This window comes from Leopardus geoffroyi, chromosome A3 (genome assembly GCF_018350155.1).
Source record: "Leopardus geoffroyi isolate Oge1 chromosome A3, O.geoffroyi_Oge1_pat1.0, whole genome shotgun sequence".
Classification (NCBI taxonomy): domain Eukaryota; kingdom Metazoa; phylum Chordata; class Mammalia; order Carnivora; family Felidae; genus Leopardus; species Leopardus geoffroyi.
In genome coordinates, this window is record NC_059336.1 from 85193291 (window position 1) to 85220044 (window position 26754).

At 38.5% G+C, this 26754-nt stretch overlaps 2 long non-coding RNA genes across 3 annotated transcripts in view; one reads left to right on the forward strand and one right to left on the reverse strand.

Annotated features, from left to right (window-relative positions):
- LOC123580882 overlaps nucleotides 1-26754 on the reverse strand; it is a 265201-nt gene that overhangs the window by 72349 nt on the left and 166098 nt on the right. The window lies entirely within an intron of this gene.
- LOC123580881 lies at nucleotides 3594-13914 on the forward strand. Of its 2 annotated transcripts, XR_006703518.1 has the most exons (4): nucleotides 3594-3689; nucleotides 7049-7192; nucleotides 9091-9222; nucleotides 13377-13914. It is a non-coding gene; the product is annotated as an uncharacterized LOC123580881 (long non-coding RNA). The 2 variants fall into 2 exon arrangements; XR_006703517.1 differs by lacking the exon at nucleotides 7049-7192.

A 26754-nucleotide genomic window follows, 5' to 3' on the forward strand; every position in this document is an offset into this window, starting at 1 on the left:
GGTTAGCACCTGGCCCTATTAAGTGTGCAGTAAAAAGTGGCTATTAGTCTGGAAACTCCTGTGCTGGGGATAAATCAGAGATCTGAGACTTAACCATGTCCACATCCTGTTGTCCTAGGTGAACTGGCTACATCAATGACAATATTTCAAATTGTGTTTTTACACTCTTGCCTTTGATGTCTACTTCCAGCATCCAGGGCCAATTTGCCTTCCTCTTTAGATTGCTGTGTATCCCACAGCCAATTGGTAAACCTTTTTATTTTTTATTTTGCCTTCCTCTTTAGATTGTTGTGTATCCCACAGCCAATTGGTAAACCTTTTTAATTTTTATTTATTTTTAATGTTTATTTAGTTTTTGAGAGAGACAGAGCACGAGTGGTGGAGAGGCAGAGAGAGGGGGAGACACAGAACCGGAAGCAGGCTCCAAGCTCTGAGCTGTCAGCACAGAGCCCGACACGGGACTCAAACCCATGGGCCATGAGATCATGACCTGAGCCAAAGTCGGACGCTCAACCGACTGAGCCACCCAGGCTCCCCAAGGTAAACCTTTTTAAAAAAAAAAAGTTGGGGCACCTGGGTGGCTCAGTCGGTTAAGGGTCCAACTTCAGCTCAGGTCATGATCTCACGGTTCGTGAGTTTCAGCCCCGCATCAGGCTCTGTGCTGACAGCTCAGGGCCTGGAGCCTGTTTCAGATTCTGTCTCTGTCTCTCTGTCTGTCTGGCTGGCTGGCTGTCATTCTCTCTCTGCCCCTTCCCCACTCACGCTCAGTCTCTCTCAAAAATAAACAAACATTAAAAAAAAGTTTATTGGGGTGTCTGGGTGGCTCAGTCAGTTAAGTGCCTGACTTTGGCTCAGGTCATGATCTCATAGTTGGGGAATTCAAGCCCCGCATCAGGCTCTGTGTTGACAGTGCAGAGCCTGCTTTAGATCCTCTGACTTCCTCTTTCTCTGCCCCTCCCCAGTTCTCCCTCTCGCTCTGTCTCAAAAAGAAGCACTTAATTTTTTTTTCAAAGTTTAGTTATTTTGAGAAAAAGCATTACCAGGGGAGGAGCAGAGAGAGAGAGGGATAGAGAATCCCAAGCAGTTTCCACACCGTCAACACATGGAACCCAACATGGGCTCAATCTCACGACTGTGGGATCATGGCCTGAGCCAAAAATAAGAGTCAGATGCTTAACCAATTGAGCCACCCCGGGGCCCCTGGTAAACCTTTCTGAGGGTGCCTATTTTATAGATGAACTAGTCTTGTATCACACAGGATGCTGGGAGGCTCTGAATTTATTGAGAACGGGTGTTAAAGCCTTCAGGATCAGAAATGGGAGCAGGCAGGTTTGCTCAGGAAGTGCCTCACATAGGTTCCTGGCACTCCTGCTTTGTCAGATGCTAATAGCCCAATCAGTGTATAATCTCCCTTCTTCCTTGGTAAAAGAATCCAGTTGGGATTGCCTGGCTAAAATATGCCCTTACAGGTCAGAGTGACCAATGATGTGTAGATGGATATTGTTGAAAATGAGTTACAAGAAGAGATTTTCTCTTAAGAAAGAGACAGACAGCTAGGATCTCCTCGTTTCGCCCTTCATCCCCTACATAGGCATGGAAGTGATGATGACTACAGCTCCAGTAGTTATCTTGGACCAAGAAGCATCTCCAGGGATGGAAGCCATCCTCTTGATGAAGGAACAGGAAGCTGGAAAGAACCTAGGACTCTGAGGACACCACAAGGTCATGACATTAGCCTAGTGCTTGTCTTCAGACTTCTTTTACATGAAAAAGAAAAACTCATAATTTATATAAGCTACTGTTATTCCTGACCTAATTACTATTAGCGAAATGCAATTCACCTTGCATTCTTATACACATCCCAAACAGACTTCCACTATTCACAAAGGACCCTGGAAGAACAGTGTTCCAGATCTGTGCTAAAAATGTGAAGAGCTGAGCTTTCCAACACAAAGTTATTAATAAATCAGTATGTTTCTTATAGATGGTCACAAATGTGGATGTTCCTTCTAGAGAGAAGGATTTATTTAATTTTATAATACTCTAGACTTGTAATAAATACCCTAAAGGCACACCTTTCTCAAGGTCTTTAGCTTAATTGGGTCCATATTCTAAAGCTTATGAAGTCACCAGTCCTAAATAGCTCTGCTTTTCATCCCTCACCAAGGCAGCCTTCAACCCTGTACTAGATACTGCAGCAAAATAAAATGTTCTTGAAAACATTAAGGGCTGATGAACTGGTTTGGATTTTCTCCAATCCTCTAGACTTTCTCTTCTCCCCATAGATCTAAAATGAAGTCCACTCACTTTGATATGAAGGCACTTGATTTGGGGCCACTCCACATTGATTTATCTACCAGAAGGTGCTTGCATTTTTCAAGCCAGAGCAAAGAGCTTCCATACCACTCTGCCACTGGTGTGGTTCACTGGTTCTTGGCTGCCAAATTAAACATACTGCAACATTTCTTGCTCCCACAAAGAGCAACTGAGATGGTCTGACTTGAGAATATCACCATTCAGCACTAGAGAAATATATAAATCCAAAAAAATCCAAATCCTAGTTAGTTTCCCTTCCCATATATGACACTTTAGGTAACTAGTGTACAGAGGAAAAAAAACAGATGGAATCTATCTGAACTTTCATAAGTCATCCAATACTGACTCACACAAACATTTCCATGTTGTCTTAACTTTCTTATCTTATATTGCTGATATAACATGGATCATTTGACACTTAACAGGTAGAAATTAACTGTCGAGCAAACTTCAAGAGGGCAAACGGGCTAGTCTCCTATGTCTATTCTAGTGTTATTTAAAATCTTTATAAAATGATAAAAAAAAATACTTGGGTTTGGTTTTTTTTTTATTTGTTTTTGTTTTTGTTTTTCAGAGAGAGAGGACACACATGAGTGAGGGGCAGAGAGAGAGAAGGAAAGAGGGAGAGAGAATCCCATAAGGGGCACAGAGAGAGAGAAAGAGAGGGAGGGAGAGGAAGAGAGGGAAGCAGGGCTCACCTGAAGCAGGGATCATGCTCACCCAAAGCCAGGTCTGGAGCTCACCTGATGTGGGACTTGAACTCACGAACTGTGAGATCATGACCTGAGCCAAAGTCAGATGCTTAACTAACTGAGCCACCCAGGTGTTCAGAATACTTGTTTGTTTTTTGTTTTGTTTTGTTTTTTAATGTGGGCAGGTGCAACAGCTGGGTGGACTTGTTCTTATCTAGATATAAGAGATAAAATTTAAGATACCTCTATTTGATTAGAGAAAATGGCTCATTTGAACACAGATTGACATCTAACAGAGAAAACTGCAAAGGAATACAAATACAAAATAAAAACACTACCAGAAAAACACCTGGTTGGAGGGAGAGGCAAAGAGACATTAGTTGTTCTGAATTCTCCAAAAATAATATAAGACTGTATCAAATGAACTCTACCAACTGCCTAGTAATCCTTCCCTGACCACAGTAATAGGTAAACATTCTGTTGGACCTCTAGAACATACTCTAAAAGTTCAGGGTTCTGATTCTGGGGTTCAGCAATCCAGAATTCTACTTCCTAGCCCTAGAACTGCAGAAGACAGTGGGGCCAGTAGACCACTAGCAAGGAGATCACAGTCCTGCCTTAAACGGTCTCCAGCCAGGATTTAATGAGGCATGAATTTGCATGGCATAGTAGATTTTTTCTGTAAGTAGTTAATTAAACTCTTGAAAAAGTGATCATAAACAGAGCTGATAACCTCAACCCAAATTAGAACATTAACTAATCAAAGCAATAAGCTTCACCTCAAAAGGACAAAACAAAAAGCTTGTAATGCCCATCTCCTCACATATAATCACACACACACACACACACACACTCATACACACACACATTAGTTAATTACTAAACTCTAGTCCTAAATTTCAATCTGGTTAAATAAGGTGGAGTGGGACTTGAAAACTGAAAATGTGAATGTAAGAGAATCCAGATGTCAGTCCAATTCGCACTGGAAGGTGTGGAGAGACCCGTGCCGACCTCTGCTTCCATAAGTGAATCCACTTCACAGGTCAAGTTAACATCTTGTTGTCTAGTTTTTATATTCATATACGCAATAAATTAATAGCTCTCTGCCTTAACTTGGAATTCTCAAAGTAAAATTGCGTCTACATGCATTTTTTGCTCCTTAGAATACACTAGGTTTCCCCAAACCGTAATAACACACTAGAAATGAAAGCAATATTTCAGGTGACATATTTCATAGCACTTGGTCCTTAGCCCTCCCACACACAAACACACCATGTCTTAGGAAACCATATAGAAAATAGGCAGTCTACTTTTTAATACCATTTTGTTCTGGGTTACAAAAAATACATGTAAAATATTTTAAAATTACCAAAAAAAACACCAAAAAGGAAAAAAATGTATATATATATATATATATATATATGTACATAATATATATACATATACACATATGTGTGTGTGTGTGTGTATATATATATATATATATAATCTCCTTGGTCAGAGAGATAAACCCTATTAACATTTTGTGTCTTTTTTTCCTAGTCATTTTAGGAAATGTGTAAACATATAATTTCTAGAAAAAAATGTGTATCATTTAGTAGTCTACTTTTTCATTAAGGAATGCATACTAAACATTTTTCCATGGCATCAAATATTCTGCAAAGTTATTCTGAGTGACTGGATAAATTCTATTAGATTCCTTACTGTTCAGATGAAAGTAAAAAATTTAAATTAACCATTCTCTAATACTGAGTATTCTGATTGTTTCTAATTTTTCAATACCTGTCCTTAGAGGGAAGCCATTGCATACATTTATTAATATGATTTTTCTTGAACAAATTACTAGATGTAGAATTTAGGACAAAGAGTGTGAACAAATTTAAAACATTGATACATGTCAGACAAATGCCTTACAGATAAGTTGTACAAGTACAATCTGCCATAAATACATGAAAATGTCCCAAAGTGTGGTGAATTTCACTAATGTCCTTATCAGCTTATTTTCTCTTTGACAACTAAAAAAAAAGACATATGAATTAAAATTTAATTTTTTATTGCTAGTGAGATTAAGCCTGTATTAATTTGCTGATTGTCCATTTGTATTTCTTCTCTATTAACAGAGAAGTTAATTATTTATTCATGATCTTAACCTTTTTTCTATTGGAGTGTTTGTCTCTTTATTTGGTTGGTAAGAATGCAGTATATTTTAGGGATATGCACCTTTTAGCTGACAAAGACTATACACATTTCCCCCAGTTGTCTTTCAACTTTTCTCATAGTTTTGATATTTAGAAATGTTGGAGGGTTTTTGTGGCCAAATCTATCCATCTTCTGTCATATTTTTAAATTATTTTTATAAAGTCCTTCTTTGCCTTGTAACATCACTTATTATATTTACGAACTTCTGCCATTGCATCTACTGATTTGTGTTTTGCTTTTGTTTTTAGCTCTCATATTTAATACATCTGAAACTTATTTCGCCATGGCAAAAGGAAAGGCCCCTCTAATCCAGACTAAATGATTTTATCCATGAGTCCCAACTTACCCCACTGGTACCACATACATTCACTACCTTATTTATACAGCACTACATTTGGGCTATAACTTAAGCATAATGATTAAGAGGTTGAGTTTTAGACTCAAGACGGAACTGATTTGGATTCACCCTTCCTACCTCCTATGACCTCTGGCCAGTTACCCAACCTTCTTAAGCTTCAATTTTCTCACCTGAAAACCACTTAGCATAAGACCCTGCACATATTAAGTGCTCATAAATATTAGTCATTAGCAATATTTTCAATAAGTTCTCAGAATGACCACCCAAATTCTACATCTGCATCCGATTTTTTGTCACCACAACATCGAAGAATTGTATAGACAATTTCCCCAATGGCCTAAAGCTTAGTGAGGTAGCCTTCCTCACTTCAACCATGCCATGTAGAGCCAAATGACAATTCAAGGGGCACCAGAGTCACTATGTTTCTCCACAAAGTTCCTGGCCTCCCTTTCTCCCCTTGCCTCTTAGTATAAGCCACCACAGGCCAGCGGAAGGGCAAGAGGGGTCCACAGGTCAATACCACTGCTTCCCCCACCTACAAAACACAGACTCTGCTCCAGCCTCCTCCCTGACTGGGAGAAGCCCACTCACTTTACTCTATGGCTTAAAGTATTTACTTTTCCTTAAGGAAGAACCGGTGCCATTACATTTGGAGGCCTGGATAGTTTAGAACTCAGGAGAAAAGAGAACTCAGGGAGAGAACTCCAAGGCAAGATACTCAGAGTTTTCAATGGTTGTGCAATTAATTCAGTAACCTGCCCCAATCTCAGATGATCTCTAAAGACTGAAAAAACACCACCTGGCTAAAAAGCCAAGCAGTTAAATCTGAGACATAAATCATGTCTTGGTTACAAAGTTCTCCACCTCTCTCTTAAATCATTACATTCCCTCCAATATTTCCTTAGCACAGAGGTGGGAGGCAGTTTGATATATAGCGGAAAGAACACAGGATTTGGAGTCAGATATAGTTGAGTTTGGGGAATCCCAATTCCAACACTCATCAGCTATGTGAACTTGGAAAAGAGAATGGGTTTACTCATCTGAAAAATGGAGACAAAGCTTCTAACTTTACAGATTTATGGTAGCGATTAAATCCTACCTAACGTAGGAGATATTAACAAATGGTAGGACTTGTTACCTATAATCATTGGCACTTCAGTGTATATACTGTCTTCTCCATATTCTCTCAGTTAAGGACCTAGGGATTTGAGAGCTAGAAGGGAGATAGATCCAGTCGTTTAACTCTTCATTCTACACAGAGGAATTGAGACCCACCAAAGAGTTCAAAAGCCATTTCTAAGACATGTGACCAGATACCCGCCAAACCCCATCACCTGTCTTTTAGTCTAGTTCAGTTCAGCATTTATTTTAGCATCTACTATATGTTGTGTGATGGAGAGTAAAATGAAGAATAAGACAGAGCCTACACCCTTGGGTAGCTCAAATTTCAGTTCCCCTCTGGGTGTACACTCTCCCTCTTTAGACCATAAACTCCTCAACTAAGAAGACTGTGTCTGCCACCACTTTCTAGCACCCCACAGGAGCCAAAGTCCTGTGGTGCATACAATTGGTACCGAACACATTTTGGAGAAAAGAACTAAGAAGCATCTTTATTGTTTCATGTCAGGTATGCTCCAGATGGAGAAAATCATTTTCCCAAATAAGCCAGGGTCCACAGTACAACTTGCCTTGTCCTCTAGGGCACCATTCTCTCCTTAGCCTCAGTCCAGCCCCACAATAGAGACAGTAAAAGAATCTGACTCCAGAGCTTCCAGGTTTCTCATCACACCATCTCTTCTAATAATCTAGGAAAATGAAGAAGATAATGTAGGGCAGTCCACTCTCTGAGTAAAACAGGCAAGAGCCTTTTGAATGGATCCCCGCTCTGGGTACAAGTGGCATGAGGGCTCATCATTAAGTTCTTCACTTCGTTATCTCTTCTTGCTGAGCCTTCACTGTTCCATCACTATTCTCCATCAGCTCTTCGATTTTACGTCTAGACCTTTGCTTTGAATGTCTCCATGTTGCTGCACTATCAATTAGTGGCTGCAATTAATTCTCTAGAAGCCAGGCTTTCCTGGCCAAGTACCCAGGAGTCAAAGGGACTCCTTCATCTTGGGAGATGGTGCCCATGACTGCCTGACTCTTCCAGTAGGCATCAAGGAAACTGCAAGCCACTTCCAACTTGCTTACTCTCTGTGTGCATATTCCTGTGTTCTTCCTCTGGCTAGAGCTGAGAGAGCCAGGCAGTGAGGTCTCAGTGCCTCTGAAGAGGATCTACCTCTGCACATAGCCATAATTTGATGCCTCTCTCTGGGATACATATAGGGAGTTATTGAGCCAAGAGTTTATTATCGAGCTTAGCATGAATACACAGTGCAGAGAGCTGAGTGCAAAACCAAATGTTCCAAGTGTTCCTAATTCCATGTGTTTTGAAGTGCCTGAAGCAGGAATTTTATGGAAGAGGGAGAAAGACTCTTCCCTGGTGGTAAATTAAGGATACATCTCTTTAGCTTTGGATCACGATCAGGCCCTTAGCAGTGAACTAATCCCATTCCCTCTTTATTTTCTAATTGCATTCTTACCAACAAGGCTGAACCTTGTTTTCATAGTATGGTAAGCCTTGCTAAAAAGCTTCTCTGTTCTGAGGCTCCCTCTAAAACATGTCTTCACTTCCAAGGGTAATGAACTCTTTTATAATAAACGCCTTGCTTTAATGCACACTCTCTTTGGTTTCCAGGAACTGCCTTATAATTACACAGCTCAGTATTGCATGTCAGAGGTTTGCTTCACCTTTAATATTTTATGAAGAAATTCAGATTTTGACAGTAAAAATATTTAACCCAGAGGACCCGGAGCTCAGACTATTATTTTGTAAAGTAGCCATCTAGCTGCACACTTGTGCATCGCTGCTTTCCCCAGTGCATACTCACACTCTTTGGTTCTCTCTGAGCAGACCCAACCACATGCTGTCCAGATGGAAACCTGGCTGTATCATTACATTATATTGAAATAACCCAATACCACCTGTTTCTGTTGGGGCTCCTGCCAACATTTTCCCATAAAACATTTATTTTGCTAATATTTTAGTTGGTCACCACAGAAGGACACTTGAAGTTAAAGATTTACCATGTGTTGCAGCCACTCGGAGCCAAGAGAGGCAAAAAAATAAAAATAAAAACAAAAAGCCCTTTGAAACCAGACAGCTGAGTTGGAGAAGAGCAAATGTCTATCCATTGTTTCCATCAGTGGATGCTTCACCTGGCATGATGTAATCACGGGCACCGGGATTTCAAAACAAGGTTTTCTTGGCAATCTTCACAAAATGAATTATTTTCGTGTGTCTGGTGCTCACCTTTGGGTTGTAAAAATGTTTTCAGCTTTGTAAGGAAACTTTTCTTCTTCTTGGCAAATTTACCCCGTCCAAGATGGTGCACGTGTAAATAAGTTTATGAGGATAGGAAGTGGATTAGATTAATTTGACATATAGAAACATAAGGGGTATATTATTTTCATTCCATCAAGAACAGGATTGGGGATTGGTATTACATATTAGGAACTGACCCTGAACATGATGTTCAAAGTCATTAAACGCTCTTGGAAGCAGAAGCAATGACTTTATCTTCGGGGCTGAACATCCTCAGTTGGAATCCCTTGGTAAGTAGATATACTGCAACCTTAATACAGTTGGACAGCATTTTGTTTTTCTGTCTTCTGCAACTACATAATTGTTTGTCATAAAATATATAATTAAAGCTTAACTGGCTCTAAGATTGGGAGACCACTGAAAGAGTTTACCAAGGGTGTCACTTGGAACTGTCTGCATCTAGTTGCACCTTTAGAAGACCTTTATCATCTACCTCCTGTGTCGTTGCCTCTGAACCCAGCTTCCCTGCTGATTTTAGCTTACACCAGCATTACTGACTTAATTTTCTCTTGTACACTGAACCTCTTCTCCAAAATGAAGCCCAGAGGACTAACAAAAACACACAAAGAGATTAATGGAGTTTGGCACATATGCTTAACTTCTCCAATCTTCTGGTTTTCACAGTGCCTGGAATGTTCATGAGATTTTCCCAGAATTCTGATTCACTGCAAAGCGGTATTCCTTTCTATCACTGTAATTGGTGATTCAATTATAAAGGTTAACTGCATAGCCTTTGCCCCTCTTTCTCCCCAGTTAATTAGGAGGCTGTGTCTTCCCTTGCGCCTCTTCTAGACTGATGACTAAAAATCAGAGGGGAAAAAAAAAGGAGTGAGCCTGGAGCCTCACTCATGTAATGTGTCCATTTTTCAGCCCAAGGAGCTCTCTTACACCAAAATGCCCACTTTGCATTGTAAAAGTAATTTATATTTTAGATATTTGTTTTAAAAGTCAACTTGTAACCTGTAATGGCTATAGATATAGATTAAGAATCACAAGTAAAGCAATGTACCTCTCTTGACAGCTCCCATTCACGTTCACATGTCCTCCCTGAAGACAGATAATCATATAATTAAGCGATCCATTTTTCAGCATATATGTGCTGCACAAAAGACAGTAATACAATGAATCCTGGTGTGTTCAAAGTAGAAAATACTGAATAATCACCTTTTTTTATGAAAGCACTTGACCTTTAAATTGATATTTTCCCCCAACAAATTATAATTATTGTTCAAAGAGGTGTTGAATACAGCACAGATAATCCAAAGGTGGCCCATCTGTTACTCACTGTTACAGTCTGTCAAATCACAGCTTTAGCTGACTGCCATAAAAAGTACAGAAAGAGTCACTTTTGGCTTTCTGTCAATACCAACCTTAATTTTTTTGTTCCTTTTCTAAGATTATAAATCTAAATTCTTAAGACCCACATGAATTCATAAATACCAAATACCACTTGTGAATTTGCATCTTTGTACTTGGAGAATCTCAACATTCTGGATGGCATTAAGCAGGACAAGTGGTAACTCAGCCTTGAATGTTGAGTCTGCTCTCAAAACAGAAAATTTTCTCTTGAGTTGCCAGACTTAGCCCATAAAAATAGAAGATGTCCAGCTAAATTTCAATTTCAGAAGTATAAGAATGTCCCATACAGAAATGTATTCATTATCTAGCTAAAATTCAAACTCAACTGGGCATCCTGCATTTTATCTGACTGCTCTACATCTGAGCACTCAGTCTCTCATTCTGATTTGCTCTAGGTATCTCTTTTTTTCCCTTTTAAAGAGGGAAACATCAAAAATGGACAGCTACAGCTTCCAATACACATAGGTCGCTGATGGCTGAAAATGAGGAGTGCTAAGAAGTCAATATCCAACATCCTTTATGTTGTTGATTTTTATTAGTTACTGATTGGACCGTCTCCCTTCTCTGATTAAACAACTCTCTTAATCACTGCCTCAATCCCTGGAATCCTTTATCAAGAGCAAGGACAATTCTGTCCAGTCTAAGCAAAGAAAAATGTGAACCTTATGCTAATATTCAAAAGCTTTTGTTTACCCTGCCAGCATCTGTTGGGGTGTGTGCTTTGTGTGGATTCATCATTAGAAATGCTCAAGGTGACACAATGGTTTCTGATGCAGTCAGCTCGGTTCTGTTTGAGCACTGGATAGGCGCCCTGCCCTTCCCCCAAAGGGTCCTCCCTGCACTCCAAGCTCAGACCTGGACCCAGGGGAAAGGCTAGAGCAGCCAAAGTGGGCAGAGGGCTGTAAGCCCCAAGGCGACAACCCCCATGGCAAGGCTGCCAGGCCAGAGGAGCATCCTGGCCCAGCAACAGCAGAAACCTCTTCACCACTAGCCATCCCCACCTTTCCACTGTTGGGAAAGAAAATTTTCCTGGGTCCCCACTTAATTTCCCCTTCCCTCGTGTCATAAAGTGGCCACCACAGACTCAATATGAAATAATAATACTTCCTCAAAAAAAAAAAAAAAAAGCAAACCTAAGAATCCATATTAAAGCAGAAAACAGAGGAGAATGAAAACATTTTTTTCTTTATTGAACTGTTGCACTGATGAGAATCAATAGTAATTTTAAATGTTTTCATTTCACATTTAAAATGTTTTATATTTGTAAGTTTGGAGTTAAAAGGGCAAGTTCACTTACCTCATTTTATATCATAGCAATCTACTGCTAAAAGAAGCATAAGAGCACTTCCAACAATCTCTAAAAGGCATGGAACAGTTTTCCTCGCCAAATAGTTCTCCAAGTGTGGTCCCCAACCAGCAGCAGCAGCAGCATCACAGGGTCTTTTCAGAAACAGAAATTCCTGCCCCCATCCAGACCTGCTGAACCAGAACCTTTGTTATAACAAGGCTTCCAGGTGATTCTCATGCACTATGGTTCAAGAACCACTGCCCTGGTCTATGAGATACTGCCAGGGTAGACTGAGTATCTCCTGGCTATCTGACCCAAACAGTGGCACTTTCAAGCACTTTTATGGAGTGTTGTAGAGTGTTTGTAGAGTGTTTATCTCTTTCTGCCAATATGAGATTGGCACTTCAGATTTCTGTGCCAGACTTAAAAACAGATTAAGACACTGGTTTGTCCTTTTAAGAAGATGATCTCCATTTGTTACTTTGTACCTGCTCCCCATGAAACACACACACACACACACACACACACACACACACACACACACACACAATTGCCTCTGCCCATTTCAAGGTATCTCCTCCCACCCCCCTTTTGGTATCCTGCACTCCCTCTCCACAGCCTCTTCTCTTTAACTTTAACCTTCAGCCTGTATCACCTCAGTCTCCACATTCACCCATCCCCCATTTCCCCTCTTCAGCCTCCAGCTTTTCTTCAGTTTCCAAAACTCCTTTCTCATTTACAGCCTTACCCTATGCACCATCTTTCACCCAATACCCTGTATCAATCTTAGAAACTCTATATTCTAGCTCCCACTTTTACCCTCTGCCCCTTTCTCTCCCATGTAAGCACTATCTCCTTTCCCCACAGGTTAGCCAGACTCATCATATCTGGCTGCTCATCCCCAGCTTCCACTGATTTCCTGATGGCTCTTGTTCTCAGCCCCAGGCCTTATGGGGTCACCAGTCCCAGACTCACTCCTCTTTCCCTAGCTCTGGAATCACCTGTCTTTGGCCTCTATTTCTGCTGTGACAGAATTTTTTTCTCTGATGTTACAGTCTTCCGCTACTTTCATACTCAACTCTTTTTATGATCTATCCACTGTTTTCCTTTTAAAATATATTTAAGTAAATAAGAGAGTTGATTTTGAGGGAAGTAACCGTCCAGGTGGGATGAGGATAAATCACAAATTGTGGAGGTGGTAACAGAACAGATGATGGTGTAAAATCCTGGTGTAGCAGGCGGGAAGGGCACTGCAAGAAGCCAGAAATGTTAAATATCAGAAAAGAAAAGATGCAGGGGTAGAGATAAGCCATGTGGCTCCAGATCACGGAAGGCCTATCAGTATGGGAAGAGTAAAGAGCCAGCTCAGGTAAAACAAAAATTTTGAACCGGTAAGAATCTAATGAAATCCAAAGACAGCCTTCCTGGGACAAAAGAAAAAAAAATAACCAAACATTTAATTTCAGGCACTAGGAAAAACCCACAAAGCCCAATGGTGGATGAGGTCCAGAGACCCCAGTTGAAGAAATATGATACGTTTAGAAAGAAAGGTTTGAGTGCCAGTCAAAAAGGATCAATGCCAGAAAAATGTGCAAGAACTTGAGCTTCACCTGAATTCAAGTTAGATCTTTGGAGGGGTGGTGTGTGTTTTAGGATACCCAGCTTTGTTTACTTTCTTTAACACAAATTATGTCTAACTTTCAGTATGACTTTGTAAAATCTGTGTTTTGATTTCAGAAACTCTGGGCCAGTGATGTTGGCTTAATGCCAGAAAGACCAGGCACTAACATATTTTGAATATGATGTCACAGACAAAGTACAGGAAATGATTATCACTGGGCAGATAAAAGGAAAATATCTTAAAAGAGAATATAAACTTCTTAACCTACTCTAGAGGCATCACGGTGAAAATTTCTGTGCACCAGAGAAAGAAAACTCGGTAATGTGTGTAAGGAGTGCTTTGCATATGTGTGAGGTTAGAGAAAAAGCCACACCTGGATTGCAAATGTACTGGCTCCATCTATGAGTGTTCTTCTACCAATCCTGAAACAAGAAAATTATTATTTTTGTGTTTCCAGCGTGATAGTGTCAGTTAACACGTATTCAGATGTTGCTATATGCCAATGCCACATGCATCAGCCCATTTAATCCTCTGTTACCTTATGAAGCAGAGGAAGCTCAAAGACCTTAAGCAAAGAGTTGGTTAAATCCCTCTCCTAGAACCCAAAGGTGGTGTGGGCTAAACTAAGATTAAATCATACAGCCTGAACCCAGAGATCAAGTTCTTTTTTTTTAATTTTTTTTAATGTTTATTATTATTTTCTAGAGACGGACAGAGCATGAGTGGGGGAGGGGCAGAGAGAGAGGGAAACACAGAATCCGAAGCAGGCTCCAGGCTCTGAGCTGTTGGCACAAGCCCAATGCTGGGCTCGAACCCACGAACCGTGAGATCATGACCTGAGCCAAAGTCGGATGCTTAATCGACTTGAGCCATCCAGGCGCCTCTCAGAGATCCAGTTCTTTAATACCATCCCAGATCCAGCAATGGTTCTCTCTCCCAAAGACCAATGTGGCTCAAAATTTAAACTCCCTAGTCAGACTGTTTTCCAACCAGACCCACAAACCATAATTGGATTATGCATTTAGAATCTGAGAAACAGGAAAGTGCAAATGGTCGAAATAATGAGCACTCATTAAACTCCTTGGAAAGAACAACATAGTCTTTCAAGGCAGTTCCTACAAGCAAGTTTTGTTTGAAGACAAAAATTAAAAAGTTGGGCAGGGCATCAAGGACGTGATCATCACTTCTAGATCTTGGTTGTTTTCCCCCAATACCCACTTCTCCACTTGTTTTCCCAGAGAATATGTAGGTGCTCACTTATTAAAAATAAACTTGCATGCCAGTCCACCCCAGAGTAAGATCAAATGGCTATCATGGGAGTGATATGAAAATGGAGTCATTTCCGTGAAATTCCCAGGAGTGCTTTTTTGCTTTTAAGAGCAATGAAATCACTTTATGCTGGTAATTTATTATTTCCACCAGTTACTCAAATATTTGTCTACACGATGAAAAATTAGTTCTTACTCAAACATGTTTCTGCTTTTAAAGCAAAAGCATTCTAAATATTCAATGAAGCTGGGATTCTAGCAAAGGATCCACAAAGAGATAAATTAAAGACACATGCTTTCTTTCTCCGTAGATAAGCAAACTCAAAAAAATTAATAAAAATTAAAAAGCTATACCTCTCTTCAATAGACATTAAATTTTACAGACTGGACTAGATGCCTGGCCTCAGGGAAGGAGCATGATTTCATCTGAACACCACTTGTTTGCCCACTGCACTGAGTTTCCATGTTAATTAGGTTCAACTGCTTCTGAAAAGGGTGGGTTCAAGCTAGTCTCTGTTCTGTTCCTGGTATTCATAGCCTCAAACAATAACTGTATGAAGACACGAACTTTTTAAAATGTAGATCGTGGCTGGTGTTACCGGAAAAAAATATAGTTTGTGGTTCAATAGTTATGCTGCAGATTTTTCTATCACAACAATAATAGTTACCATGTTTAGGGGTGCCTGGGTGGCTCATTGGCTAAGTATGTGACTTTGGCTCAGGTCATGATCTCACCATCCATGGGTTTATGCACCGCATTGAGCTCTGTGCTGACAGCTCAGAGCCTGGAGCCTGCTTCGGATTCTGTGTCTCCCTCTCTCTCTGCCCCTCCCCCACCACACACACACAAATAAATAAACAATTAAAAAAATAGTTACCGTATTTATGTGGAATAGTTCCCTCTCCAACAAAGGCATAGATGTGTCATCCGACGGAAAGGAAAGGGAAATGGGAAGGGACAGTAGGGTACTTAAGAAGAAGAAATGACCATTTACTAGACACTTCCTGACCTACTGTGGGCAACAAAATGAATGCAGGAGACCCAATTACTGCACCTAGGAGTGTAACTTCTCCCTTCTAGAACTTCTGTGCACTTGATAAAAGTAGACAGGTATGACTGAGATTGAACAGCTTTTCCTCCTGGAAAACAGGACCAATTATACTCTTTTAAAAAATACCTCTTACTAAGCTAAATATTCCCATACTACTCCCAGCAAGCAGTCCTCTGGGAGGCAAAATTAGATAGAAGCAAGAAGAGTTATATAACTTACTCAAAACTGAGGGAGGATCAGGGAAAATGGGAAAATACTCAAGGAAATAAACTGTGTCAATAAATACAAATAATTCATCTAAGACAATAATTCAGCCTCTGAAACCTCACTTGAAGCCTGGAAGTCAATGTTTCCACTCAGTCATATTAATATTCAAACACATCATCGTCTAGGAGATTATTTTCTCCCCTGTCATCTGTTGGCCCTCAAGTATCCTAAGTATCCAGCACATAGTAAGTTGCCAACAGTTACTTTCTGAATGAACAGGAAATCACCTCATAGACCATCCAAGATAGACAGGATCCTTTTTAGTGATTATCAAGTTTCACATGCATTAAAGTCATAAAAAATCTGGTTTGGGTCAGCAAGTTCAGTACATCGGCCCCATAAAAAAAGTTTGAGGAGAGCCTTTTCCACTGACCTTTTCTTCACATTTAAAACGCCTCTGAATTTGACAGTAGGTATCAAGAGATTTGGAAAAGGTCATGCCTCTTGCCCGAGTAGCTCAGCTTCCAGTTATCTACCCCAAGGAAGTAATAAGAGGTGTGAATAAAGATTTATGTGTGGAGATGTTCATCACAGCACTATTTAGAATATCTGTGGACATACATGTCCAGCCACAGGGTCAATTTTAAATTAACCTGGGATCGGGATACAGCTATGCAATGGCATATCAGTGACCATTAAGTGTGATGTTTTTAGAAGTCTTTTTTAATGGCATAGATGGCATTTCATGATATGATTATAAATGGCAAAATCAGGATACCACGCAATCAATACAATACGGTCCCAAATCTACAGTACACAGAGAGAGAGAGAGAGAGAGAGAGAGAGAGAGCTATAGGGAGATAGAGGCAGATAAAGAGAAAATGAGAAGTTAATATCCCATGATATGAATAGGAGTTACCCCTCAGTTATGAGGTTATGTAATGAGTGATTTTTTTCTTTCATCTTTTTTTATATTTCCCAATTATAATATAATCCCAAATTGTTTTTATAGTTAGAAAAAAGCCAGAATTGTTTAAAGTCTTAGAATTGTTATCTGCTTAAACCAGTTAAGTACATCTAATCATGGGGAAAGCAACATATTCTAAGTTTTAGCAGTTTCAATCATATTGATTAAAAATAAGGGTTCCAGCACATCTACTACCACAGAACCTCTACAGTTTCCTTATGCTGTCTTCAAAACTTCTGTGCATGTGCCCAAATATCCAACTCTTTATCATCTGTGTGACAATTAGGAGCTAATAATTACAAAGATTTGCTTGGGAAGGGAAGGGAAGGGGAGGAGAAGCTAAGGGAAGGGGAGGTTCGGAGAGTCAGATCCCAGCTGGAGTTTGCCATTGACTTTGTGGGCAGGTCACCCAACCCCTTCAGGCCTCCTTTGTCTCATCTGAGTTAAACTACGTGATGTTCAAGTTCTTTTCCAGCTCTAAAGTCCATGAAATAATTGCCTGTTCCTCAGCCCTGGCCATGCTGTCCTAGGAGGTCACCACTGACTAAACTGCATTTGGAATATGGTAGATCTCAATTGCTCCCGACTGTCCAGTAACTCTAAAGGACAAGAGAGGCCAACCACAAACATTCTGGTCATTAAACAGCCTTCCTCCACCTCATCCCTTGGCTTCTGGGCCCAAACAATACAACCTGCTTAGGTTCTGATCTCCCCACAGGGTATAATTTTTAACCTTACCGTATCCACTTTTATCAGAAGGGAAACCAAATATGTCATTGAGAATATGGACCCTCAGCCTTTTCTGGGACAGAGATGCCTTTGAGAACCTACAGAAGAGACTGATTGACTTCTCAGAAAAATGCTCTTTCATATCAATTTTTTCACTTCATGAAGTTACAGAAAGACCAAAGTTCTTAGTGGCCCTTGAATGCAAGGTTAAGAATCCTTGGTTAAGAAAATATTGACCTATTCAATAGAGCCCCCCAAATTTTAAAGTACGCGTCTTTTTCAATAATAGGGTAATTCTGATGACTAGAAATAATCCATGTAGCTACAGAGGCCCTCCCGGGCCTTGTGACTTGAGAGGAAGGGAAGGTACAGGTATAGCCCAGTAGAAGAGTCTAGAAGGCAATAAGCTTTAGGACTGCAGTGAGGAGCTGGGATCCCAGAAGCTACCCCTGCTCCGGAGCCCATATACAATTCACAATGCTGCAACCATAATCATGACACCCTTATCCTTTACAAGAATTTTGACTACCATCCACGTAGTGTTTACCATGTCCTACACATTACCTCACTTGATCCTTGCCACAACTCTCTATAGTACTACTGTGTTTTCATGGTACTCAATACATACATCTCCATTTTACAGTTGAGGAAACAGTATCAGGGAGGTTAAGAAGCATCTTAACCAAGGTCACAGAACCAGTAAATATCAGGAGTACATATCACACAAGCTCTGCTTGCTCTATCCACCTGCTGTTTAAAGCCAACCATTACCAAGCAAGTTTCCTTGCTCAGCCCAGTAACTGGGTTGAGTTAGTTTCTCAAGAAACACTGGTATAAGTTGAACACAAGTGACATGGAGCAGACTTGTAGAAAGTTGGCAACAGGTGGCAGCTGGGTGGCAATAAAGCTTTGATTTCCAGTGTCCCAAAGGTCTGTCTGAAGAAGAAAGTGAGGGGAGCAATTAGCTGGGAGCTGCTGAAAAATAACATCTTTGTTATTTTTCTCATTTCCCTCATTGTTTCCCTGTCTGTTCAAGGCTGTGAGTGAACAGCTACAGCCAGGGGAACTCCATAGCTGTAGGCCATCGCCAAGCTCTTTACTGAAATCCCAGGGCCAGGGAGTCACACAATAGTGCACAGCAAGCTTGGCTCTATGTTCCAAAAACTGGCTGATTCTCTGAACAGAACAGACTCCCTTTGTCCCCTAGTGACCTTACTCGGAATCTTAGAACTTTAGAAATAGAAAGAATCTCAAATGTTACTTGGTCTAATTCTTTTCTCTTTTTCATCACACTCACCCTTCCTTTACTATAGACTTGACTTTACCAAGGAAGAAATTAAAAACCAGAGACAAGAAATGACTTACTTGAGACTACTGTTCCAAGAGAAGAAATTGAACTCAAATTTACTCTGGGCTGGGAAGTATACTGATATTTTACAAATGCATCCCACTTAAACTTATAACCATTCACTAAAGTAGGTATTATTATACCCACTTTATAGATGGAAAAATGCTCACAAAGATAATTAACTCACCAAAGTGAAACATACAAACAAATGCTATTTGAACACAGATTAGCCTCAACAATAAAGCCAAGACCTTTTTCAAAAAACTCTACTGGCTACTAGAGCTGAGCAAGAAGTTACCCCAGTCATGACATCATAAGGTGTAAGTCCAGGTGTGTTGGTTCCTTTGCACTCTCCTTACCTCTGGTGCTGTGTCTCTCTGTCTCTCTAAGTCCAGAGAATGCAGAGCAGACATGATAATGGAGGTCTCACCAAAGTGAGACCTCTTTCATGGGCACAGCAGGGAAAAAGAACAAACACCAGAATCCAAGAAGGGATGATTTTGGGTTATATATATGCCAGAGTGGATAGAATACATGCCCAAGGGTCAGAAGAGATTAGGTGGTATCTCAAAGATTACAGAATAGGGAGGGGGTGCCTGGGTGGCTCAGTTGGTTGAGCGTCCAACTTTGGCTCAGGTCATGATCTCACAATTTGTGGTTTTGACCCTTGTGTCGGGCTCTGCACTTACAGCTCAGAGCCTGGAGCCTGCTTTAGATTCTGTGTCTCACTCTCTCTCTCTCTCTTCCCCTCCCCTGCTTGTGCTCTCCCTCTTTCTCTCAAAAATAAATATTTAAAAAATAAACAAAAATTAAAAAAACATTAAAAAATAAATATAAACATAAAAAAACACTAAACATAAAAAGAGTCCAGAATAGTAACAGATGGAGATATAAAACACACACCTTATAGTGTTTCCTTAGCAACACCATGGTGTCAGCTACCCCCATCTAAAGTAACATCAATGCTTGGAGAAAGAAGGAGATAAAAGGATCTGACAACAAAGAAAAGGAGTCTATCTAAAGAACAAGATTAAGTTTTCTGCATCAGGCAAAATAGTTCAAAGTCAGAATAAAATAAGTTATAGAAAAATAAAGATGGCACTTTTTGTACTCCTATGTGACTATGAACATTCATAATCTGCTAATTCTCAGGATATTTTTATGGCTCTAACACCAAACAAACATAGTATTATTCTTACAGTTGGGTTAAAGTGATTATTCCATGATGCTACTAATTTGGACATGCTCTACAGAAATCCTGGAAATTATTTAAAACCAGCTTGAAGTAGACTTTAGGTGAAGGAAGGACCAAATAAAATAGTGTGCCAAATGTCCATTAGAAGGCTTTCCCTTCCACCCTTCTCCCACTACTTGTTATTATAGATTTGAGGAGAAAGTGGAACAGAGAGAAGAAAAAGGAAGAGGAGTTCAACAGTAATTTGTTTTCACCTAAATTGGGTGAGGGAGTTGGGGGTGGAGGGGCATGGAACAGTGGGAATAAAGATATTGAAAGAAAAGACAGACTGCACCTCCCATATCCCTCAAGAACTGATTCAGTCCAGAAATATTCTCAGAATCTTTGACCAGGAATACACCTAGTTTTCTTTCTGTCATCTTTAGGAAGGCCAGTGAAATGAAAAGTTCCCCAGGGGAGGACATTCTAGAGTTACCCTCATACCCTCAGCATAGCCTACAGATCTCTGCTTACATCTTCATAAAACTAAGCATTTTAAATGATCACGTCATTCATTGTCTTCCCCATTTAAAAATGAGTGACAGTGTTGCTCATCAAAGTGCTCTCAGAAACTAGCACAGCATGTCACATAGAATGTGTTCCACACTGATCTTTCAAATGAATTAATAAATACTATATTTCAGGAATTTGAAAATTCTGGTATTAAACTACACTACACATGAAGTGAAATAATGTTATTTGAAAATAGACTTAACTTGGGGCACCTGGGTGGCTTAGTCGGTTAAGTGTCTGAGTTCAGATCAGATCATGATCTCATGATTCATGAGTTTGAGCCCTGCATCGGGCTGTGTGCTGACAGCTCAGAGCCTGGAGTCTGCTCCATATTCCGTATCTCCCTTTCTCTCTCTGCCCCTCTCTTCTGCTCACACTGTCTCTCTCTCAAAAATAAATAAACATTTTAAAACATTTTTTAAAAAAGAAAAATAAAATGGACTGAACTTAGTTAAAAATTTATACTGCACACTCTAGAGCAATTACAAAAAAAAATTTAAAGAAGTATATGTGCTATGCAAAGAGAGGAGATAAAAGCAAATTATATAAAATCCTCAATTAAAACCAAAGGAAGAAGAAAAATAGGACAGAAAAAGAAAACAAGAAAAAATGCAATTAAAAAAAACACATAAATACGGTAAATATTGGTCCAACTATATCAATAGTCACCTTAAATGTGAATGGCCTAAATACATCAATTAAAAAGACAAAGATTATCAGAGAGGATTAAAAAAAAAAAAAAACCCAAGACCCAACTATATGTTGCATACAATAAACCCATCTTAAATATAAAAATAGGTTAAATGCTATAGTCTTTCCTGGCCCTATATTCTCCTACACACACACACACACACACACACACACACACACACACACACACCTGGTAAAATAGAAATAAGAATGAGTTACTTCCTATTCTCAATATACTAGATCCTGTATTCTTACAAGGCATTCTCAAAAAGTTATTGAGACCTCAAATGAGCTCATGCCTTCTGTAAGCAGTTCCCTAAATCTGGAGCAAAAATGAAGGAAGTGCTTAACAAACTTGTTGAAGTCTTTCTCTTACATACACAGCCAGGATTTAACATGCAGTTGAAAATTAGTTACAGTTTCTTAGGACAATGATGAAAGAAAACATGCAAATATAACCCACATGTTAACTTTGATATTTATCTGCTAAAGCCCTGTCAGGTTATCATTTTACACTAAGCAAATGACAACCTCTTTTGTTATGTTGCAAAAGAAAACTGAAATTTTGCTTACCTAAATGGAAATAAGGTTGTTTCCACCTTTAATGCCTAAATTGGGTAAATTCTCTCCCCCAAACCTATTATTCTTAATAAGTTGCACATTTTTTTTTTCTGGAAAAGAAACGGAGATTCTACTTTCTGAACCAAATCATCTACCAACTGAAATAAATTTAAACAATCCACACAGAAAATGCTAGGGGGAACATATAAGCATTTTTAATTCAAACAATGAATACCATATGATTAATAATTTGTCAGTCAATTCCTATTAAACTAGCTAAGCCTTGGTCTTTGCAGTTGAACTCTAATTACATAAAGCAATTACAAAAGATCTGCATGAGAATAATAACTGTTTACAGCAAAATTTGCAAACACAATTCACATGCCATATCTGTCCACCTGTGTTCTCTTGCCTGTATAGTTTGTTTGTTTAATGAATTAGTTGCCAACATACTCAATGAGTAATTTCACATACATACTCTGCTTCCAGACTTCTCTTGAAAAATAGATGTTAAATCCACGCTTATAATTCAACATGGTAACAATTAACTGAACTAATGGTAACTGCCCCCTTTGGATAAGACAGGAAATCCCCAATTTGCCACAGTTGCCACCATTCCCTATTGCTTCCCTGACACTGAGACCCAGTGCAGTTGCCATTCATCATTATGCTTCTGCTGCTCTTTTTCCTGTGGTAAAGAACTATTTCTGTATATTTATGTTTCTATCAAAAGTGGGAATAGATTATGAGAGGATATCAAGAGTTTTACATTTTTTATATTATCTGTCTGCTTTAATCATCCACACTCACTGACCAGTCCATATAAACATTTGAATTTGCAACCTACGTTCTATAAAATAGTAGTGAATAGTTCTAAGCTCTGTAAGTCAAGAGGTACAGGGCAGCAAAAAGCTAAAGTTCATAGAGCTTCATTCATGTAAGAAGAGTTACCAAGAAGATCCCATCCACATTGGGAGAATGTAAAGGGATTCAAGGTTGATAAACATTTTCTGAAAACTCAAGACCTTCCAGAACACTCGTTGTATTAGTTTCCTAGGACTGCCATAACAAAATGTCACAGATTTGGTTACTTGAACAACAGAAATCCATTTTCTCACAGTTCTGGAGGCTTGAAGTGCAAAACCAAGGTGCCAGAAGAGTTGGTTTCTCCTGAATCCCCTTTCTTTGGCTTGTAGATAGCCACACTCTTGATGCTTCTTCACAGGGTCGCCCCTCTGTGCATGAATGCATCGCTGTGTCTTTCTTTGGATGTCCTAACCCCTCTTATAAGAACACTAGTCAGACTAGGTTAAAGCCCACCCTAACAGCCTCATTTTAACATAATTATCTCTTTAAAGGCCCTATCACCAAATACACTCACATTCTGAAGTACTGGAATTAGGACTTCAGTATATGAATTTGGAGGGATACAATTTAGTCCATAACAGTCCCTAACTCAGTCTTTGAAGCTAGCATAATCTTTATCTCTTCAAATATTCTCTTCCCACTCCTGCTCCTTCCCCTTCCTTCTTTTTCTTCTCCTCTCTCTGGTACCCTCTCACTGTCTCCCTTTCTCTCCTTCCCTCTCTCTCCCTCTCCCCTCTCCCATTCCAGATTTAAATTATACTTATGTTAAAAATGTTACTATGGTCCCAGAATTCTTGGATAGTCTGTTCTGTCTTTGGTTTATTTTCACTTTTTCTCATTGTGTTTCAATCTGGGTAATTTCTATAGACCTAGCCTGAAGTTCACTAATTCTTTCCTCAGCTGTATCAAATCCACTAATGAGTCTGACAAATGCGTTTTTCATTGTGTTTTACATTTCTAGTATTTCCATTTAATATTTTCTATAGTTTTCATCTCCCTGCTAAAATTACCCATGCAATCTTGCATGCTGTCTGCCTTTTCTATGAAACTCTTTAAAATATTATTTATATTTATTTTAAATCTTTTTCAGGCAATTCCAACATATGTGCCACATTTGAGCCTGCATTTGATGACTGTTTTGTCTTTTGGAGCTATATTATTTTTGTCTTGCCTTTTCATATGCTTTATAACCATTTCTGTATCCCTAGCAAAAACCAGAAGTCTAACATAAATTTGGTATCAAAATCTGAAAGGACCATTAAAAAAAAAACACATTACGGCTATCACTAAATAAAATATTGGAAAAAAATTTTAAATGTATAAAAAGGATAATAAATCATGACTACATTGGGTTTAATCCCTCAGTACAAATGGTTTAACATTAGAAAAATGAATTTTAAAAAATGAATTAACATAAACCACCACACTAAGAGATTAAAAAGAGAAAAATAACCTAATTATCTCAGTAGTTGTGAAAAAAAAATTTGATAAAGTTCAAAACGCTGTAATGATGTTAAAGTAAAAACTCTTAATAAAAGAGAGAGGAAAAGAGGAAATGAGGGACATTTTTTAAAATAATTTTTAAATAATAATTTAAAAATACATGTAATACATATATGCATAAACATACATGCATGTATATATTATATATACATATGCACACATATAATAAAATAGCACACTTAAGAGTGAAATGTTGAATTTATTTCCTCTGTGATTGAAAATAAGACAAAGATGCTCACTATCACCAATTTTATTCACTGATGTACTAAAGGTCCTAGACAGTACAGTAAAGAAAAAAACATAAAGGTTAGAAAAAGCCAAACTTTTTTTCAGATATAAAATTAGAAGTCAGTTTATCAAGGTTGCTTGAAACAAAATTAACATATAAAAACTTGAATTTTTATATACCAACAATAATTACTTAGAAAATATAATTTTTTTAAATATCATTTACAAAACATATGGATTATTTGGAATGAATTTTTTTTTCTTTTTTTTTTTTTAATTTTTTTTTTTTTGGTTTTCAACATTTATTTATTTTGGGGACAGAGAGAGACAGAGCATGAACGGGGGAGGGGGAGAGAGAGAGGGAGACACAGAATCGGAAACAGGCTCCAGGCTCTGAGCCATCAGCCCAGAGCCTGACACGGGGCTCGAACTCCCGGACCGCGAGATCGTGACCTGGCTGAAGTCGGACGCTTAACCGACTGCGCCACCCAGGCGCCCCTGGAATGAATTTAACAAAAGAATAAAAGATCTCTACGGAGAAAATAATAAAATTGTTTTTAAAGAGATTTTAGTGTAATAGAAAAAGTAAATTAAAAGGCCGGAAAACTCAATGTTATAGAAATATTTGTTCTTCCCAAACTGATCTATAGACTCAACAGAATAAATCTCAACAGTTTAGCATTTATTCTATTGAATAAAGAATCAAAATCCTAATAGTTTGTGTGTGAGAGAGGGAAAGAGGGAGTGAGAGAGAGAGAATGTATATGTGTTTGTGTTTTAAAACTTGAACACTGATTCTAAACTTCATGTGGAAATGTTAATTTCTATTAATGTTAATATAATTAATATTCTTGACCAAGACATACATGAAGAAGAAGAAAATTGGGAAACCTTATCTTACTAATTATTCAAACTTATCATAAAGCTATAATGATTACAAAGCATGGTCTAAGCTCTGAGGTGGAAAAATTTATAGATTAATTGAAACAAAATAGAGAACCCAGAAATTGAACAATACCTATCTGGACAACTGATGTATAGTGAGAGTTGGCATTGCAGATTAATAGTAAAAGTCTAAAATTCCAAAATCTGTGTTGGAACAATTGGGTATTCATTTGGAACATAAAATAAAATTTACTTTTACCTATGCTTATATAAAAATCAATTCTGGGTATTTAATCCTAAACATCCACATGTGACAGCAAAAAAGTGAGATTTTAGAAGATAATATTTTCTTAGGGTACAGAAGGATTTTTTAAGCAAGTCACAAAAAGCAAACTCTAATAAAAAAGATGGATGTTTGACTATACTACAGTTAAGAACCTCTGTCCATCAAAAGTCACCATAAATATGGCAAGAAGATAGCCTCAATGAGGATAAAACATTTGCAATTCACGTACCTAAAAAAGGACTGCAATCCAGACTACAGAATAATTTCTGAAAATTGCAGAAGGGAGAGTGGGATGAAGAGACAGAGGAGCAGAGGACAGAGAATAAGGGAAAAAAGAATAAGAAAAAATAGACAAAAGACATTAACTTGAAAAAAGGAAATCTGAGTAGTCAATAGCATATGAGAATGTGCTCAGCCTTACTAGTAATCAAAGAAATGCAGATTAAAAGCACAATAAGCTATCGTTATGCTTTCAGATTTGAAAAAATTATGAATTTGACAATACCAACTGTTGGTGAGAACGTGGATGCAATGTCACATTTCATATACCACTGGTAGAGGTATATATTTCTACAACTATTTTGGAAAACGTTTAGCAATACCTAAAAAAGTTGAATATGTGAACTCATTATGACCAAGCAATTCTAGACAACATATACATCACAGAAACTCTTGCCTCAGAGGATAAATGTACCAATCATTTGGATAGCATTGCCTAAAACTGGACACAACCCAAAAGTACATCAAAAGTAGAATGGAAAAAATAAATTGTGGTGTATTCATAAAGTAAAATAATATACCACAATACAACAGAGTAAATATCAATAACACGTGTCAATGAATTTCACAAACAGAACTGAGGGGGGAAAAGTAAGTGACAACAGGAGATTTACAGCATGATTCCATTTTTATTAAGTTCAAAAAGAAAAGGAAATACAATGCAATTTTATCATGTATGTATTAGTGGTAACACTATACAGTATACAAAGGAAATTATTATCACAATAGAATAGTAATTATGTTTGAAGCCTAAAAGAGGAGGGCTATGTCAGAAAGGAGCACAAAGGAAGTTTCTAGAAAACTAGCAATGTTTTATTTCATAACCTAGGTAGAGGGGTCAAGGGTGTTTGCTTGATTATGATTTTAATAGATATAT